General features: G+C 34.4%; 1 non-coding gene across 1 annotated transcript; it reads right to left on the bottom strand.

The window, feature by feature from the left end:
- Window positions 1-901: 901 nt before the first annotated feature.
- LOC133798840 (small nucleolar RNA R71) lies at window positions 902-1008 on the bottom strand. The gene has a single exon (XR_009876057.1). It is a non-coding gene; the product is annotated as a small nucleolar RNA R71 (small nucleolar RNA).
- Window positions 1009-6286: the final 5278 nt, after the last annotated feature.

Below are 6286 nucleotides of genomic sequence, written 5' to 3'. Positions count from 1 at the left end.
TTGATGGCATGCTATGCCTCTCTACTCTTTCTTAAATTTTAGTCTTATTTAATTTTTGCCTTATTTTTCTTTGTCTTCTATAATATTTTAGTGTAACATTGTGAAAAATACTTGAAAAAAAAAAAAGAAAACCTAAATCCTGTCCTTTCACCATAAGCAATTTTTGCTTAAAGGAAATTTGAACAAAATTCTCAATCCGCCTCTACTAATTAACCTCGGGGAGTCGTTAGTAGTGCGCGAGTAAGTGGAATCAAATAGGCCTGGGGACAAGTAAACCATAAGAATTATACTGTTGTGAAATCTCTAAAAATTCTAAGTATGCTCTGTGGTTGCGGTTTTAACTGATCTTCCACATCAGAAAATTGCTTGTTTGAGATTATCATCGTTGCCTTGTTTGTGAAAATTGTATGCATCATTGGGAACGTAACTCTAAAAAACGATTAGTAAAAAGACGTTTATCTTTGTTTGAAATTGAAAGTGTTAGTAAAAATTTGAGCATCATGGAACCTATTGCTAATCCTGTTGATGAAAATGTTGTGCCTGAAAAAACTTTGCTTGAATATTTTGCACCTATTTCATCTAATGCTCCTTCATGCATTGTTTTTCCTACTACTTCTGCTACTCATTTGAGCTTAAACCCGCAATCATTCAATTATTGCCATCTTTTTATGGGTTAGATAGAGAGGATCCTTACATGAATGTCAAAGATTTCTTAGAAATTTGCTCAACATTTAAATTTCAAAATTTTTCTGATGAGTCGGTCAAACTAAGATTGTTTCCTTTTTCATTAAAAGACAAATCAAAAGCTTGGTTAAATTCCCTTCCCACGGGGTCTATAACTACATGGGATCAACTTTATAATAAATTCTTACTGAATTTTTTTCCTATGTCTAAAACTGATAGTCTAAGGAGAGAAATCTCCGAGTTTTTTCAAAAAGATAATGAAGAGTTTTATGAATGTTGGGAAAGATTTAAAGATTTATTATTAAAATGTCCTCATCATGGTTTTGAAAAATGGAGACCTGTAAAATATTTTTATGATGGTTTAACTCCCTCTAATCGTCAAATGATTCAATCTATGCATACTGGAAATTTTTTAAAATTTCAAGGACAAGAGGCGTGGGACGCCCTTGAAGATTTATCTGTCAATTAACAACAATGGAATTATTTTGATCCTAGATCTAGGTCAACTAATTCACCAAAAAGAGGAGGAAGGTATGAAGTAAAAGAAGAAGTAGACTTAAGAACATCTTTAGATAAATTAGCGAGAAAAGTAGAAGCTTTAGCCATAACCCAAACTATAAACTCTCCAATACAACCAAGAAAAGATGTCTGTTCTATATGTTCTAGTCCGTGCCATGATGCCCAATCCTGTCCTTCCTACCAAGAAGCCTTTTATGAGGAGGCCAATGCTCTTCATTCTTATGGGAAACCAAATGATAGCCCATTTTCGTCCACCTACAATCCAAATTGGAGAAACCATCCGAACTTTTCATGGAGACAAAACCAACCCCAAATGAATCAAGGGCACCAATACAACACACAAAACCAAGCTCATGCCCTACAAAATCAACCATATCCGCAACAAAGAAAACCTTCCTTAGAAGATACTTTACAACAATTTATGCAATCCACCCAACAAATCCTACAAAATCAATCTCAATCTATTACCAAACTCGAGACACAAGTAGGACAACTCGCCACTGCTTTAGCTGATAGAGAAAAAGGAACATTCCCTAGTCAACCTATCCCTAACCCAAAAGTTCAATATGAGATAGGAAAGTCTATTCATAATGGAGAAGTCAAATCAATTTCAACTCTTAGGTCCGGAAAGAACATTGTCAAACCCGATTACATACCCGAGGTTGAAAACGAAAAAGAAAAAGAAAAGAGTCAGCCTTCTAGTTCTAATCTCAATGACTCATCAAACAAAGAAATTCCAATCCATCCTTTCATGACAAAAGCCCCATTCCCACAAAGATTACTTCCAATTAAAAAAGGCGGCCAATATAATGACATTTTAGAAGTTTTTAAACAAGTTAGTATCAATATCCCTTTCTTAGATGCCATTAAACAAATTCCTGCCTACGCTAAATTTTTAAAGGATCTTTGTACTATTAAAAGAAACACTAATGTTCCTAAAAAGGCATTTTTAACTGAACAAGCTAGTTCCATTATTCAATATAAGAGTCTTATTAAATATAAAGATCCTGGGTGTCCCACAATTTCATGCATTATTGGTGATCATTTTATTAACAAAGCTTTACTTGATTTGGGTGCTAGTATAAATTTATTGCCTTATTCTGTTTATAAGCAACTTGGTCTTGGTGAGCTAAAACCTACCTCTATAACTCTTCAATTAGCCAATCGTTCTGTGAAAATTCCTAGAGGCATTATAGAGGATGTTTTGATAAAAGTTGATAAATTTTATTTTCCTGTTGACTTCATTGTTCTTGATACTCAACCTATGGAAAATATGCATGCTCAAATTCCTATCATTTTAGGTAGACCATTCTTAGCTACATCTAATGCAATCATAAATTGTCGTAATGGTGTTTTGAAATTATCTTTCGGAAATATGACTGTTTTTTTTTTTTTTATGAATAAGGATCAATTTATTGCTCAACAATTCCTGTTACAAACTCAAGAACAAAGGCCTATATATGGCTCAATTGCTCAAACCAATTACAATCACTATGACTAGTTTTCTCATTTTTAAAAAGAGAAAACCTATTACAAATTCCTCTTTTAATTTTCTGTACAATAGTATGAACTGTATACACATTATCATTCCACAGAGTATTGTTCCTAGCTTCCCAAAGATTATATACAAGGCTATTCACAATGGCAAGATAAACCTCTCTTCGGAATTCGGAATGCTTCGACCTCTTGATCTTTTTGATACAAGCTTCAAGCTCCAATTTATGCACTTTGAAATCTGCCCAAGTAAAGATAATTTGGGCCACAGTAGAGCTAAAGTGACATTTGAAGAAGAGGTGAAGATGCGACTCCAAATGAGCACCACAAAAAAGACAATTAGCATCAACAATCTATCCAATTTTAAGAAGTCTCTCTCTAGTTTGTAACCTGTTTAAACAAGCAAGCCAAGTGATAAACTTGTGCTTGGGAGTACTTAGCCGATTCCAAATGGAAGAGAACCAAACCTTCCTTACATTTAATTTTAGCCAAAGCAAAGAGCAAACTTTAGTGATACTAAAGTTCATTTGGGTGAAGATAGATTCTTCCATTTTGTTCTTGATGATGTTCTTAACCATAACTATCTTTTTCCAATACCAGCTTGCATTTTGAGGAGCCTGATAACTCCACCAACAATCACCTTTGATATAAACAGAGTGAACCCAACGAACCCAGAGGTTATCTTTCTTTTTGGCTATATCTCAAACATACCTACTCAATGCTCCAATATTCCAGTGATCTATATCACGAAAACCCAGCCCCCCTTCATCTTTAGGAAGGCAGATATTCTTCCAAGCAACAAGACCTGGACCACAAGAGTTTGAATTACTCTTCCAAAGAAAAGCATGACAAATGCTATTGATTCTATCAAGGATGAACTTTGGAAGAATTAAAATTTGAGCCCAATAAGTATGTATGGTCAACAGGACAGAATTAATGAGAGTACATTTACCTGCATATGAAATATGCTGAGAGCTCCAAACTCTAATTCGAGCTACCATCTTCTCAATTATACTTTCACATTCAGCCTTGGAAATTATTTTGGAGCAAATAGGGATCCCCAAATACGAAATGGGAGCTGGCCCTTAGAGTACCCCAAAGCATTAAGAATGTATTCAACATCATCATTCTTCATCCCAACACAATATATGGAAGTTTTGGAGGGATTTGCTTGCAGTCCAGATGAGTCTGAGAACCTCTTGAAGGCTCTAAACAAAAGAAGAATGGACGAAGTATCACCTTTAGAGAAAAGCAAAACGTCATCAGCAAAGCAAAGGTGATTCAATCTTAAAGCCTTACATCTCGGGTGGTGCTTGAACTCCTTCTTCTTAGCGATCAAAGACAGTAAACGGGATAAGTATTCCATGCCAATCACAAAAAGAAGAGGAGACAAAGGGTCTCCTTGCCAAATCCCCCTTCTAGAAGAAAAGAAGCCATGTAACGAGCCATTGATGAGCAAGGAAAACTTGGGAGATGTGACACATTCCATGTTCCATGATCAGATTAATAAAAACAGTGGGAAATCGAAGGGCATCTAACAGTGGGAAATATGACTGTTGAATTGAATGTCTTTAATGTGGTTAAATCTGTTGAGTGTGAAGAAGTGCATGAAGTTAACATGATAGATAGTATATGTGAAGATGAGGGAAATGACTTACTTGACTTTTGTGAAAAATACTTTGGTATGAACTTGCATGTTGATGACTCTAATGATGATGTGAATTCTTTGGTAGAGCCTATACCCTTACATGAAACCAAAGTTGAACCTTTTTCACCCTTAGATCATGTTCAATCAATTTTTGAGTCTCCAAAGTTAGACCTTAAACCTTTACCAGAAAATTTAAAATATGCTTTTCTAGGTGAATCTGAAACCTTACCTGTTATCATATCATCTACTTTAGATAAAGAACAAGAAAATAAGTTGTTAGATGTCCTTAGAAAACATAAAGAAGCCATAGGTTGGACCATTGGAGACATTAAAGGAATTAGCCCATCCATATGTATGCATAGAATCCATCTAGAAGAGAATGCTAAAACCTCTCGGGGATGTCAAAGAAGATTAAATCCAAATATGAAAGAAGTAGTTAGAGAAGAGGTCATAAAATTGTTAGACGTAGGCATCATTTACCCTATTTCTGATAGTCAATGGGTTAGTCCAGTTCAAGTTGTGCCTAAGAAGTCTGGGATCACAGTTGTTGAAAATGAGAAAAATGAATTAATCCCTACTAGAGTACAAACGGGGTGGAGAGTGTGCATAGATTATAGAAAGTTGAATAATGTTACTAGAAAAGACCATTTTCCATTACCTTTTATTGATCAAATGCTTGAATGATTAGCTGGCCATGCATATTATTGTTTTCTTGATGGGTATTCGGGATATAACCAAATCCCCATTGCCCCAGAAGATCAAGAAAAGACTACTTTTACATGCCCTTTTGGAACTTTTGCCTATCGTCGCATGCCTTTTGGATTATGTAATGCACCTGCGACTTTTCAAAGGTGTATGATTTCGATTTTTTCTGACATGGTTGAAAGATTTCTTGAAGTATTTATGGATGATTTTTCTGTGTTTGGTTCTTCCTTTGATGAATGTCTGCATCATATTTCACTTGTTTTAATTCGTTGCAAAGAGAAAAACCTTGTGCTTAACTGGGAAAAATGTCATTTTATGGTTAAAAAAGGAATTTTTTTAGGTCATGTAATCTCATTTGATGGAATAGAAGTTGATAAAGCTAAAGTTGATCTTATTTCAAAACTTCCCCCCACCTAAAACTGTGAAAGAAATTAGATCATTTTTAGGCCATGCGGGTTTTTATAGAAGATTTATAAAAGACTAGCAAAATTTCTCAGCCTTTATGCCATTTACTTGGAAAAGAAAATCTTTGATAATAATTTCCATGTTGCCTTTGAAAAATTAAAAAATTTGTTGACTATGACACCCATTATTCGACCTCCTGATTGGAAAATACATTTTGAAACAATGTGTGATGCTTCTGATTATGCTATAGGTGCTGTCTTAGGGCAAAGACTTGAAAAAATACCTCATGTAATTTACTATGCTAGCAAAACTTTGAATGATGCTCAATTAAATTACTCCACAACCGAAAAAGAATTACTTGCTGTTGTTTTTGCATTAGAGAAATTTAGATCTTATCTGTTAGGGTCTAAAATAATTGTCTACTCTGATCATTCTGCATTAATATATCTCTTATCAAAAAAAGATGCTAAGTCTCGTTTGATCCGTTGGATCCTGCTTTTACAGGAATTCGACTTAGAAATACGTGATAAAAAAGGATCTGAAAATGTTGTTGCTGATCATTTATCTAGACTAGTTGTTGAAACTATACATGATCCCACTCCTATCACTGAAACTTTTCCTGATGAACAATTGATGTATATTTCTTCATTGCCTTGGTATGCTGATATTGTTAATTATTTGGTCACTAAAGAAATACCATATAATTGGTCTAAGCATGATAAATCTAAATTTTATTCTGAGGTGAAAAACTTTATTTGTGATGATCCTTACTTGTTTAAATACTGCCCTGATCAAATAATTAGAAGATGCATTCCAAACTGTGATCAATCT

Source organism: Humulus lupulus, chromosome 8 (assembly GCF_963169125.1).
Source record: "Humulus lupulus chromosome 8, drHumLupu1.1, whole genome shotgun sequence".
Lineage (NCBI taxonomy): Eukaryota > Viridiplantae > Streptophyta > Magnoliopsida > Rosales > Cannabaceae > Humulus > Humulus lupulus.
This window is presented reverse-complemented; position numbering and strand designations above follow the sequence as displayed.